The following is a 13,614-nucleotide window of genomic DNA, read 5'->3' on the forward strand; positions in this document are numbered from 1 at the left end:
GCCCAGTGCCATTACGGAGCATTACGGTGGGGATGTCAGGGTGCCCAGTGCCATTACGGAGCATTACGGTGGGGATGTCAGGGTGCCCAGTGCCATTACGGAGCATTACGGTGGGGATGTCAGGGTGCCCAGTGCCATTACGGAGCATTACGGTGGGGATGTCAGGGTGCCCAGTGCCATTACGGAGCATTACGGTGGGGATGTCAGGGTGCCCAGTGCCATTACGGAACATTACGGTGGGGATGTCAGGGTGCCCAGTGCCATTACGGAGCATTACGGTGGGGATGTCAGGGTGCCCAGTGCCATTACGGAGCATTACGGTGGGGATGTCAGGGTGCCCAGTGCCATTACGGAGCATTACGGTGGGGATGTCAGGGTGCCCAGTGCCGTTACGGAGCATTACGGTGGGGATGTCAGGGTGCCCAGTGCCATTACGGAGCATTACGGTGGGGATGTTAGGGTGCCCAGTGCCATTACGGAGCATTACGGTGGGGATGTCAGGGTGCCCAGTGCCATTACGGAGCATTACGGTGGGGATGTCAGGGTGCCCAGTGCCATTACGGAGCATTACGGTGGGGATGTCAGGGTGCCCAGTGCCATTACGGAGCATTACGGTGGGGATGTCAGGGTGCCCAGTGCCATTACGGAGCATTACGGTGGGGATGTCAGGGTGCCCAGTGCCATTACGGAGCATTACGGTGGGGATGTCAGGGTGCCCAGTGCCATTACGGAGCATTACGGTGGGGATGTCAGGGTGCCCAGTGCCATTACGGAGCATTACGGTGGGGATGTCAGGGTGCCCAGTGCCATTACGGAGCATTACGGTGGGGATGTCAGGGTGCCCAGTGCCACCAACACCACCATTGAGTCAACCACACAGTTTGATCAATGTATAAAAAGCTTCCCAACTGTTTATAGACCTAATAAGCATATTTGTCAGGATTGTTAGAGGGTAGAAATATGTTAGGTTATTCTCAACAAAATGTATTATTATACTGAACAAAAATATAAATGCAACATGGAACAATTTGAATGTGTTTACTGAGTTACAGTTCATATAAGGAAATCAGTCAATTGAAATACATTTATTAGGCCCTATTAAATGGATTTCACATGATTGGGCAGGGACGCAGCTATGGGTGGGCATAGGCCCAGCCACTTGGGAGCCAGGCCCACCCACTGGGGATAATTATTTTTTCCCCACAAACGTGTTTTCTTACAGAAATACTCTTCAGCACCCACCCCCCTCAGACGATCCCACAGGTGAAGAATCCGGATGTGGAGGTCCTGGGCTTTCGTGGTAACACGTGGTCTTTGGTTGAGAGGCCGGTTGGATGTACAGGTAAATTCTCTAAAACGACATTGGAGGTGACTTATGGTAGAGAAATTAACATAAAATTCTCAGACAACAGCTCTGGTGGACATTCCTGCAGTCAGCAAGCCGATTGCATGCTCCCTCAAAACTTGAGACATCGTCGGTATTGTGTTGTGTGACAAAACTGCACATTTTAGAGTTGCCTTTTATTGTCCCCGGCACAAGGTGCACCTATATAATGATCATGTTGTTTAATCAGCTTTTTGATATGCCACACCTGTCAAGTGGAAGGATTATCGTGGCAAGGGAGAAATGCAACTAGGATGTAAACAGATTTGTGCACAAAATTTGATAGAAATAATCGTTTTGTGTGAACATATCTGCGATTTTTTTTATTTCAGCTCATTAAAACACTTTACATGTTGTGTTTATATTTCGTTCAGTGTAAATTACCCATTTGCAAAACCACAAATCTCAATGTGTGACCACGAAATACAAAACTCACTTAGTTCTGTTATCATTATAATCCCATAATGATCTCTGTCACTAAATCCAAAAACATGCCTAAATGAATATCCAGACACTGATGATTTATGGTTGATGAGAAGCACATTTATTTATTGATAACATGGTGGGGATATTTATGATGTGGAACATATTACCTGAATGTGTATGTATACCTTTTCATTAATTTATTGACGTGGATTGTCAATTAGGGAATTGTTAGGGTTTGTGATTCATTCTGGGTAATGTTGTCGCAACAAGAAGAATGTCATTGCTTTGTTTGAGAGACACAAGACGGATACTGCCGGGTTTACAAGCAAGGTTGAAGCCTGGGTTTTCTTTTGTTTGAGTTGTATGTTATTCATTTCGGTTAATTAGACTTTCCTTTTTGTTCATCGTCCTGTTTATTTGATTTTGTAAATAGTTGTACAGTTCGCCTGTTCTTTATCCTCACTTTGCAGCCTTACACTAACCACGTAACCATCCAACCATTTCATGCAAATGAATTACATGACACATGAAAACATTGGAAACATGAAATGCGGGTGCAATTTGATAAATGCCAACAGACAAATTTGTTCGTTCGACATTGTAAAATGAATTATGCGAGAAGTGGCGGTGGAAATGCATTTATACGCAAATATTGATAAAATAACCATCAAGTAAACTTGGAGTGACGCAATATGGTAAATGTGTTCTTCTTGAACTGCACTGTTGGTTAAGGGGCTAAGGGCTTGTAAGCAAGCATTTCACGGTCAAGTCACACTTATTGTATTCGGCGCATGTGACAAATAACATTTGATTTATGTTGTATGGTACTCCCACTACGACTCGGGAAAGCATGCAGTTTATGCCTATTCGGTTACAGATTTAATACATTATTATTAACTTTACAGGGTGGTGAAAGTGCAAGGTGATGAGTTTGATGCGCCTTTCCAATAAATATCAAGTATTATTCTGGTGACATGATGATCATGCTTGGCTGCCGTTTGACAAACGCAAATAATATCGGGAATATCAGTAATAATCTTGGCAGGTAGCCTACTCAACCTATCTACGAGCTGTTGGCTAGTTCACACGTGCCAAGACCAGAGTGAGCATATTTCTATATAAAGCAACAGTTTGTGACAAAACAATCAGTTGAGTCTAAAATGCGATGGAAACCCATTTAATGTGTATTTTTCATTCGGTACATGGGAATTTAACGGCAAAAGTTATTTGTATATACACTACGTCATCACAGACAGCCTTTTATCCACAACAAGTAAGTTTGATGGAAAAATACAGTATCTGATGGGGAAATACATATTGAACTTGATCATACTTTTGAACGCCAACATAATAAACCCCCGGAACTGACCACAGTAACGAATGCCACCATTTACGGGTAGGTTATCGACCACAGTAACAAACTTGACCATTCCTTTTTATTAGTATATAATCTTGTTCTATGTTCTGATTCTAAAGAGTGTAAAATGACTCATGCTAACTTCTTTCTGATTCAGTCTTTTACAGTGCCTTCAGCAAGTACTCACACCCCTTGACTTATTACACATTTTGTGTTACAGCCCGAATTAAAAATTGGACTCACTCTGTGTGCAATAACATCATTTTTGAATGACTACCTCATCTCTGTACCCCAGACATACAGATAATTGTAAGGTCCCACAATCGAGTAGTGAATTTCAGATTCAACCTCAAAGACCAGGGAGGTTTTCCAATGCCTCGTAAAGAAGGGCACCTATTGGTAGATGGTCAAAATAAAAAGCAGACATTGAATGTCCCTTTGTGCATGGTGAAGATATTAATTACACTTTGGATGGTGTATCAATACACCCAGTCACTACAAAGATACAGGCATCCTTCCTAACCCAGTTGCCGGAGAGGAAGGAAACCACTCAGGGATTTCAAGATGAGGCCAATGGTGACTTAAACAGTTACAGAGTTTAATGGCTGTGATGGGAGAAAACTGAGGATGGATCAGCAACATTGTAGTTACTCCACAATGCTAACATAATTGACGGAGTGAAAAGAAGGAAGCCTGTACAGAAAACATGCATTCTGTTTGGAACAAGGTACAAAATTAATACTGAAAAAAGTGTGGCAAAGAAAACTTTTTGTTCTGAATACAAAGTGTTGTCTTTTGGGCCAATACATTTACATTTACATTTAAGTCATTTAGCAGACGCTCTTATCCAGAGCGACTTACAAATTGGTGCATTCACCTTATGACATCCAGTGGGACAGTCACTTAACAATAGTGCAGCTAAAACTTAGGGGGGGTGGGGTGAGAGGGATTACTTAACCTATCCTAGGTATTCCTTAAAGAGGTGGGGTTTCAGGTGTCTCCGGAAGGTGGTGATTGACTCCGCTGTCCTGGCGTCGTGAGGGAGTTTGTTCCACCATTGGGGGGGCCAGGGCAGCGAACAGTTTTGACTGGGCTGAGCGGGAGCTGTACTTCCTCAGTGGTAGGGAGGCGAGCAGGCCAGAGGTGGATGAACGCAGTGCCCTTGTTTGGGTGTAGGGCCTGATCAGAGCCTGGAGGTACTGAGGTGCCGTTCCCCTCACAGCTCCGTAGGCAAGCACCATGGTCTTGTAGCGGATGCGAGCTTCAACTGGAAGCCAGTGGAGAGAACGGAGGAGCGGGGTGACGTGAGAGAACTTGGGAAGGTTGAACACCAGACGGGCTGCGGCGTTCTGGATGAGTTGAAGGGGTTTAATGGCACAGGCAGGGAGCCCAGCCAACAGCGAGTTGCAGTAATCCAGACGGGAGATGACAAGTGCCTGGATTAGGACCTGCGCCGCTTCCTGAATAATGGTGGCTGCATCATGTTATGGGTATGCTTAAAATCTGGGGAGTATTTCAGGATAAAAAAAAATTGGAATGGAGCTAAGCACAGGCAAAATCCTAGAGAAAATCCTGGTTCAGGCTGCTTTCCACCAGACACTGGGAAATGAATTCATATTTATAAAAAAATATATATATGTTTTAATATTTTTTTTTAATTCTCACCAATTTCGTAGTATCCAAATTGGTAGTTACAGTCTTGTCTCATCGCTGCAACTCCCATACAGACTCGGAAAGACGAAGGTCGAGAGCCATGCGTCCTCCAAAACACAACCCAACCAAGTCGCACTACTTCTTGACACGATGCCAGCTTAACCTGGATGCCAGCCACACCAATGTATCTGTGGAAACACCGTACACCTGGCGACCATGTCAGCATGCATTTGCTTGGCCCACCACAGTAGTCGTTAGAGTGTGATGGGACAAAGACATCCCTGCCGGCCAAGCCCTTCCCTAACCCGGACGATGCTGGGCCAATTGTGCGCCACCCAATGGGTCTCCCGGTCACGGCCGGCTGCGACAGAGCCTGGACTCAAATCAGAATCTCTAGTGGCACAGCTTGCACTGCAATGCAGTGCCTTAGACCACCGCACTCGGGAGGCCCAATTAATTCATCTTGCAGAAGGACAATAACCTAAAACATAAGGTTAGACAAACAAGTTTGTCTATTGATTAACAACCAATTTGACAGAGCTTGAAGAATTTTGAAAAGAAGAAATGGGCAAATGTTGCACAATCCAGGTGTAGATAGCACTTAGACTTACCCAGAAAGACTCACAGCTGTAATCAGTGTCAAAAAGGTGATTCTAACATGTCATGTCATTGACTCAGGGGGTTGAATACTTATCTAATCAAGATATATTAGTGTTAAGATATTAACACCTCTACAGGATCGGTGGGTCCCCCGTGGGATGGTTGAGCTAACGTAGGCTAATGCGATTAGCATGGCGTTGTAAGTAACAAGAACATTTCCAAGGACATAGACATATCTGATATTGGCAGAACACTTCAATTCTTGTTCATCTAACTGCACTGTACAATTTACAGTAGCTATTACAGTGAAATAATACCATGCTATTGTTTGAGGAGAGTGCACAATTATGAACTTGAAAATGTATTAATAAACCAATTAGGCACATTTGGACAGTCTTGATACAACATTTTGAACAGAAATGCCTTGGTTTATTGGATTAGTCTAAAACCTTGCACATACACAGCTGCCATCTAGTGGCCTAAATCTAAATTGTGCCTGAGCTGGAATAATGCAAGAGAAAGGCCATCATGTATTTCAAAGAGGATGGTGTAATTATTTTTACAAAAAAACACGTTTTTTTTTGTATTATCTTTTACCAGATCTAATGTGTTACATTCATTTCACATTTCCACAAACTTCAAAGTGTTTCCTTTCAAATGGTACCAAGAATATGCATATCCTTGCTTCAGTGCCTGAGCTACAGGCAGTTAGATTTGGGTATATAATTTTAAGCGAAAATTGAAAAAAAGGGGCTGATCCTTTGAAAACATACTACATTTTCAAAATGTCACATACTAAAAAAAAATTTACATACCCAAAATGACTACTATTTCTTCACAAAATGTGAACAGAACTCCATACGCCATCCTGCTGACAACGTCAAACAGGCTCTATAGACCCTGAAGTCAGGAGGACTTTGAGTTTGGTATCAGCCAGACTAATTTCTGCCCAGTGTGAATTCTCAAATACTCAGTCAGGTTTCAAATCCGGATGAAGCATTTGCCGCAATCTTTGCACTGACATTTTTATTGATTTATTTTACCTTTATTTAACTTGGCAAGTCAGTTAAGAACATTCTTATTTTCAATGATGGCCTAGGAACAGTGGGTTAACTGCCTGTTCAGGGGCAGAACGACAGATTTGTAATTTGTCAGCTCGGGGTTTAAACTTGCAACCTTCCGGTTACTAGTCCAACGCTCTAACCACTAGGCTACCCTGCCTCCCCAATGTGAAATGATTTCTCCCCAGTGTGAATTGATTTCTCCCCAGTATGAATTCTCTGATGTATTTTTAAATTGCTCGTTTTCAGAAAATATTTACTGCATACTGGACATCTGTGTTGTCTCTCCCCTGTGTGAGCCTTCAATGGCACTTTCACTCCAGAGTCCACCCCATTGTCACTTTCACTGTTCCCAATCTGAGCTGCAGAACAGTCTGGGTGTACTGTAGAGAGGGGTTGATATTCACTTGTTGGTTCTGATGCACTGCAGCCCTCTCCATTAGGTTCCATTTTCATGTCTTGTTCAGTTGTTTTGGTGGGAAGAGAGTCCCTCTCTCTGTTCTCCATAGTCTGGGTTTGGGGAAGATATAAGGGCTGAGGAGGGTCCGGATCATAGTCACTTTTTACACAGGGTAGAGTGAATATGAACTCTTTGATATGTGATTTTCTGGGTTTTGGGATCATTGTCATGCTGAAAGACCCAGCCACATTTCATCTTCAATGTCCTTGCTGATGGAAGGAGGTTTTCACTCAAAATCTAACGATACATGGCCCCATTCATTCTTTCCTTTACACGGATCAGTCGTCCTGGTCCCTTTGCAGAAAAACAGCCCCAAAGCATGATGTTTCCACCCCCATGCTTCACAGTAGGTATGGTGTTCTTTGGATGCAACTCAGCATTCTTTGTTCTCTAAACACGATGAGTTGAGTTTTTACCAAAAAGTCATATTTTGGTTTCATCTGACCATATGACATTCTCCCAATCTTCTTCTGGATCATCCAAATGCTCTCTAGCAAACTTCAGACGGGCCTGGACATGTACTGGCTTAAGCAGGGGGACACGTCTGGCACTGCAGGATTTGAGTCCCTGGCGGCGTAGTGTGTTACTGATGGTAGGCTTTGTTACTTTGGTCCCAGCTCTCTGCAGGTCATTCACTAGGTCCCACCGTGTGGTTCTGTGATTTTTGCTCACCGTTCTTGTGAAAATTTTGACCCCACGGGGTGAGATCTTGCGTGGAGCCCCAGATCGAGGGAGATTATCAGTGGTCTTGTATGTCTTCCATTTCCTAATACTTGCTCCCACAGTTGATTTCTTCAAACCAAGCTGCTTACCTATTACAGATTCAGTCTTCCCAGCCTGGTGCAGGTCTACAATTTTGTTTCTGGTGTCCTTTGACAGCTCTTTGGTCTTGGATTGTGTTGAAACAATGTCTGCAGAATTGATGGTCCCTAAGAACACAGTGGCCTCCATCATTCTTCAATGAAAGAAGTTTGGAACCACCAACACTCTTCTTAGAGCTGGCTGACCGGACAAACTGAACAATCGGGGGAGAAGGGCTTTGGTCAGGGAGGTGACCAACAACCCGATGGCCACCCTAACAGAGCTACAGAGTTCCTCTGTGATGATGGGAGAACCTTTCAGAGAGACAACCATCTCTGCAGCACTCCACCAATCAGGCCTTTATGGTAGAGTGGGCCAGACGGAAGCTACTACTAAAAAAGCACATGACAGCCCGCTTGAAGTTTGCCAAAAGGCACCTAAAGGACTCTCAGACCATGAGAAAAAAGATTCTCTGGTCTGATGAAACCAAGATTCGATTCTTTGGCCTGAATGCCAAACATCACGTCTGGAGGAAGACTGGAACCACCCCTACGGTGAAGCATGGTGGTGGCAGCATCATGCTGTGGGGAGGTTTTTCAGTGGCAGGGACAGGAAGACTAGTCGTCAGGATCAAGGGAAAGATGAACAGAGCAAAGTACTGAGAGATCCTTGATGAAAACCTGCTCTAGAGCCCTCAGGACCTCAGACTGGGGTGAAGGTTCCCATCCAACGGAAGCATACAGCCAAGACAACGTGTTGGAGTGTGCCTCTAGCTATCCGTAAATTTAAAAAATAAATAATAATAATTGTGCAGTCTGGTTTGCCTAATATAAAGATTTTGAAATTATTTATACTTTTACTTTTGATGCTGAAGTATTGTAACAATCCTGGTTTTATAAGAGCAGATATCGTCTCTGCCGCACGAGCATGCTTATGGGGCACAGTCGATAGCGCGCTGGACTTCGGGCTAGAAGGTGGAGGGTTTGAGGCCTGCTCCCTGCCTGTTTCATTACAATACTATATACATTTTATGGACATAGTCTATTTTACATTTGTCATCTTGTAATTTTTAGTCCCACTCTAAAGCTCTACTCAACCCCTCCCATCTATATCAACAACCTGAGCCACTGCCTGTTCACCACGCTACGATCCAGATCAAAGCTGGGGCCGAGAGACTGAAAAACAGTTTCTATCTCAAGGCTATCAGACTGTTAAACAGCCATCACTAACACAGAGAGGCTGCTGCCTACAGACAGACTCGAAATCATTGGCCACTTTAATAAATGGTTCACTAGTCACTATAATAATTCCTCTTTAATAATGTTTACATATCTTACAATACTCATCTCATATGTATATACTGTATTTTATACCATCTATTGCATCTTGCCTATGTATGCCGCTCCGTCATTGCTCATCCATACATGTATATATTCTTTAGATATGTGTGTATAACGTAGTTGTGGAATTGTTAAATATTACTGCACTGTCGGGAACTAGAATCACAAGCATTGCGCTACACTGCAACAACCGCAAAGCCTGGAAGATGCAGTTGCCATCATAGCAATCCTGTCAGGTTAGCACTACATAAATTCATAACATTACTGTATCTACTAAACTACATGTAAAAAATTATGTTGGTGTATGTAACGGATCTCGTCCTCCTCTTCTGAGGAGTAGTGAGAAGGAGCGGAGGACCAAAACGCAGTGTGGTAAGTGTCCATAATGTTTAATAAAAACAACAGAACACTGGAACAAAACAAAAGAACGTGCATCAACGAAACAGTCCCGTGTGGCGAACAAACACTGACACGGAAGACAAACACCCACCAAACACAGGTGGAAAAAAGGCTACCTAAGTATGATTCTCAATCAGAGACAACTAACGACACCTGCCTCTGATTGAGAACCATACCAGGCCGAACACAGAAACCAACATAGAAAAACAAACAGACTGCCCACCCCAACTCACGCCCTGACCATAATAAACAAAGACAAAACAAAGGAACTAAGGTCAGAACGTGACAGTGTAGAGTAAAAACAACAGCTGCAAACAATCGCTTAGTAGTTATGAAAATGTATGCCGACACTAGGCGAATTAAAGAAACACAGAGAAGCTATTGTGCACAATCTTGTTACGTACCACGATCAGGAAGAATCGAAGATTATCTGTGTATGTATGTATGCAGCTTTTGTGGAGCGATGGGTAACAATGCTTCGAGGGTGACTGTTGACGTGTGCAGAGTGTCCCTGGTTCGCGCCCAGGTCGGGCGTAAAGTTTATACTGTAAGATTGGTGCCATGACCCGGATCAACAGATCAGCTGCAGCAGTTCGCCGGGGGACCCCTACACAGAACTGGATCAACATCACACGTTTAGAACATTTGAGGGCAAGGTGAACTTTGGACAATATGTTGCGTACACCTCAGTTTTGTGAGATTACAGAACAGGAGAGAGAAGACTTATCAGGTGTTGGTGATAACAATGTACATGTTACTCCGGTTGGCGTTACTGTGAGAGGTCCAAAAGGTATTGCCACTGGGGTGGGGCGGGGGGCTCAGTTGGCCAGTATGATGGAACATAGTGCTAGAGCCAGTCCTCTTAGATACCCAGCAGCCGATACTAGAGTACCTAATGTTAGCAGTAGCCAATCAGGCAACGATAACAGTGAAGAGTCCCAGAAAGCCATAGGGGGTGAAAATGAAAACCGAACCCAATTGCAAGCCCTAGCAGAGTTAGTCAAACAACTGTGCAGTGAAATAGGAAATCAAGTTGCCGCTAGTCTAGCAGGGGCTGGTGCAAGCACTTCCCCTCCCCAACCAATAGTAGAAATACCTGATTGGTCAAAGGTCAACCTAATCCTGAAGTCAGACGTCAGAGAACCACCCCACTTCCGGGGTGATAACACAGACCGGTGCACAGTGACTGAATGGCAAGAACTTATGCAAGCTTACTTGAAAAAGAAGGGATGCAGTATATCAGAACAGGGTCAAGAGATACAGGATAGACTGATGGGGCGGGCTAAAGACATAGTCAGAATTGGGTTTCCATGGAAACCCTCTTGTTAACATAAGCAGAGGCCCTGAAGCCATATACAATATCTTGAGGCAACACTTTGTCCTGGTTTGGAAGCCGTCAGGAGAGTTGAGAATTTGCACTGATTTCAGATGGTTGAACCAGAGGAAAGAGAAAGATGCATACCCATGCTCTCTCTGCATTGGGAGGGAACTGCTTCTTCAGTACTATGGATTTGACTTCGGGATTCTACAACATCCCCATACATGAAGATGACCGCAAGTACACAGCGTGCACAACACCCACAGGTTTATTTGAGTACAACAGAATGGCTCAGGGGTTATGTAACAGCCCAGCAACATTCGCCAGAATGATGACCTCGATCTTCGGCGACCAGAACTACTTGTCCTTCCTGTGCTACTTGAATGATCTCCTGGTTTTCGAGAAGAGTGAGCAGGAAGACCTGGACCGTCTTGAAATGGTGTTCTCCCGCCTTAAGTAACACAACCTGAAGCTAGCTCCAACAAAATGTTACCTCCTCAGAAAATCTGTCAAGTTTTTAGGCCATATCGCCACGGCAGAGGGCATTGCAACCGACCCAGGAAAAGTGTCTGCAATCAACGACATCACAGCAGCTGATCTGATGGAAAATGATGGGAAAACACCTTCACCAACCAAGGTCAGATCATTTCTTGGTATGGCAAACTATTATTCCCACTTCATTGTGAGTTTCTCAGGTTTAGCCAAACTACTGTTTCGTCTGATTGCAGGACAGAAAAGAAAGTGTAAAGGAGAAAAAGGAAAACCTCATGGCGGGGCCCTAAAATGTCTGAAACCTGAAGACTGGACTACTGAATGTGAGGAGGTGCTGGAGAAGCTCAAATTTGCAGTCTCCCAGACAGCTATGCTGGCTCACACAGACTTTAGCAGAACGTTTCTCTTATCAACAGGATGGCTTAGGTGCAGTACTTAGCCAGGCATTTGAGGGTGAGAGTTGGCCCAGACCAGTAGCCTTTGCAAGCAAGACTCTGTCAAGGTCCCAGTCCCGTTACCCAGCACACAGAGTTCTTCACTCTTAAGAGGGCTGTGTGTGATAAGTTCACCCATTAGCTGAAGGGGAATAGATTCACAGTCCTAACAGATAACAACCCCCTGACATATACAGTATAATGACAAAACCAACGATAGACGCCTGTGAGCAATGGTGGGTCTCTAAACTGGCCCCCTTTGACTTTTACTTGAAGTACATCCCCGGGCCCCAGAATGTCCCAGCAGACCTGCTTAGTCGACAGCCGTTTATTGGAGATAGAAAGGCAAGTGAGTTCCCAGAGTATGCGACTTCAGAGTCCATCCAGAATGCATTCAAACTGTCAGTCAATATCCAGGGTGGTGAGATCCTGGCTCAAGTCTCTTCTGAAGGAGTGAAAGCAGTTTTGGAATCCTGTCTGGAGTGGGATGCGAGTGTGCCAGTGCGCAAATTCCAATTAGCCCAGTATTCTGCCAGCGTCCTTCAGCATGAAGGGGGAGCGGCTACTCTTCCAGTCCTTTCTTCTGATGTGATACGGAGAAAACAGAAGGCGGATTAGGTGCTGGCCCGAGTTGCGTACTTTGTTGAGAGGAGGCAGAGACCTTCGCGGAGAGAGAGGGATCATGAGACTGCCCAAGTGTTTTATGAATACTGAAGTATCGGGATAAATTTGAAATCAAGGATGAGATCCTCTACCGAAGATCTAAGGACAGAGTTGTCAAGAAGAGGTACCAGCTGGTGTTGCCAGACTCCCTTAAAGCAATCGTTCTGAGGGGAACCCATGATGAAGCCGGCCACCAAGGCCAGACTAGAACACTCCATTTGGTACGTCAAAGGCTCTTCTGGAATGGATGGGGAAGTGAAGAAGTATGTCTCCTATTGTACGCGCTGTGTGGTTGGCAAGACAATGAAGCCAGAGGCTAGGGCACCGTTGGAATCTATACAGACCAGCACAGCATTGAAACTGGTGTGCATAGACTTCTGGTCAGCTTCTGGTCAGAGCGTTGATGTACTCGTCATCACAGATAATTTGCGTCATTGCATTTCCTTGCCCGAACCAGACAGCAAAGGTGGTTGCCCACAAGTTATGGAACCAGTTCTTCTGTGTCTATGGGTTTCCCCAGCGGATACACTCTGACAAAGGAGCAAACATTGAGAGTCACTTAATTGCAGAATTGCTACAAGTGTCAGGAGTCAGAAAGTCCCATACCACTCCTTATCATCCTATGGGCAACGGTCAGACGGAAAGATCCAACCGCACGCTCGGTAACATGGTCCGATCGTTGCCAGCGAGAGCAAAAGAAAGATGGCCCCAGATGATACAGACGCTCACCTTCTCGTACAACTGTACCACCCACGAAACGACAGGATTCACACCGTTCTTCCTGATGTTCGGACAAATTCCACGACTGCCAGTGGACATCATGTTTGGAAGTACCTTGAAAAACAAAGACGTGTTGACTCATGACGAGTATGTTGACTCGTTCCAAAAGGACCTGTGAGAGGCTGTCAGGATCTCTCAGGCCAACACCACCGAGGCACAGAAAAAGCAAGCAAGGCAGTATAACAAGAGAGTAAAAGGTACTGCCCTGGAGTTTGGAGACCGGGTTCTCTTGGCAAACCGAAAGGAAAGAGGTAAACTTGCCGACTTGTGGGATTCAATGGTCTATGTGATCACATGGAAAGACCCGTCTGATCATCTACAGAGTCGAAGATCCTACTACCAAGAAGAGTAAGGTAGTTCATCGAAACTTCATACTGCCAGTGAACTTCCTGCCGGCGGGACAGACTGACGAGATGTCCACAGTAGCCTCTACTACTTCAGAGGAG

Source organism: Oncorhynchus gorbuscha, linkage group LG03, assembly GCF_021184085.1.
Source record: "Oncorhynchus gorbuscha isolate QuinsamMale2020 ecotype Even-year linkage group LG03, OgorEven_v1.0, whole genome shotgun sequence".
NCBI classification, from domain to species: domain Eukaryota; kingdom Metazoa; phylum Chordata; class Actinopteri; order Salmoniformes; family Salmonidae; genus Oncorhynchus; species Oncorhynchus gorbuscha.